Consider the following 1,369-nt stretch of genomic DNA (forward strand, 5'->3'; position numbering starts at 1 on the left):
CTACCTCTCCTAAAACCACTTTGATACTGTGACATATATCCTTTTGATTCTATATAGTATACCAACCTGTCATTAATCATTTTCTCCATTATTTTGCATATATTAGACGTTAATGCAATCGGCCTATAATGTTCTGGGTTTGTGTCATCGTTGCCTGGCTTGTGTATTGGTATTATCACTGCTTCTTTCCATCCCTGTGGTAATTTTCCATTCTCCCAAACTTTATTATAAAGATCCAATAAAATGTCTTTAGAGGATTCTGTAAGATGTTTCACCATTAAATAACAAATCTGATCTTTCCCAGGTGTTGTTAGCTTCAATTTCTGTAGGGCTCGATTTAGTTCTGATTTTGTAAAAGGAACATTTAATAGAGCATTTCCATCCTCTACATGCTCCAAGATCTCTCTATTCTCTATCATTGTCATTTCCCTTCCAAAGTAATATTATCTGAACTATGTATTTTAGTAAAGGTTTTAGCCATCAGATCTGCCTTTTCTTCATCTTTTACTGCTGTAATTTGACCATTGTTTAATACGGGATAACCATATTCTCTTAATTCCATTCATTCTTATTATCATTGTCCATACTTTATTAATCCCAGTTTCTCTTCCTACTGAATTACAGAAATGCCTCCAAAAATCCCTTTTTGCACTTTTTATAGTTATTCTCACAATGGCTTGACATCTCTTGTATTCAATAAGATTTTGGGAGCTGTGATTCCTTTTTAACATTTTAAAAACTTTATTTCGACTTTTGATTACTTTATCACACTCCTTTGTCCACCATGGAACAATCTTCTTACAGCCCTTACCTCCTTTCTTCTTTATAGATTTGTCAGCAGCCTGTATGATTGCATGACAAACAGAGACATTTAGCTGATCAACTTCCATATTTACATTACCTTTTCCCAATTCCTGATCACTTATACATCTAAATCCAAAAAAGTTCAATCTGGTCCTCTGGACATTCAAAAAAACAAAAAACAAAACAAAGCAAAAAAATATAGAAACTTTTCGTCTCTCATCCAAGAGACTTCCTCAGTCTGAGGTGCTGTTTTCTGCTCAGTCTCTTAAATAGCACCTTCTCAGAGTGGATCAACCAGTTTACTGCTGACAACCAAAACCAGCTGATCACATGCTCAAGAAGGACCATCAGTCTAACGATGGATCATTAGCACACTGATGGCTGTTTACTATTCACAGAGGGCTGAGTGAGACTAGCAATCACAGCATTGTAAGAGGGGGACAGTTGAACCCGGAGGCCTCCACCCCTGTTTAATGATGGACGGTTTCTTTTCACAAAGATGGCCTCCTTTACTCCTTTCTCAAACCATCGTTCCTCTCTGTCCAGGATGTGAACATCTTCATCC

This window comes from Nematolebias whitei, unplaced genomic scaffold, assembly GCF_014905685.2.
Source record: "Nematolebias whitei isolate Nwh7 unplaced genomic scaffold, NemWhi1 Nwh_scaf_83, whole genome shotgun sequence".
NCBI classification, from domain to species: Eukaryota; Metazoa; Chordata; class Actinopteri; order Cyprinodontiformes; family Rivulidae; genus Nematolebias; species Nematolebias whitei.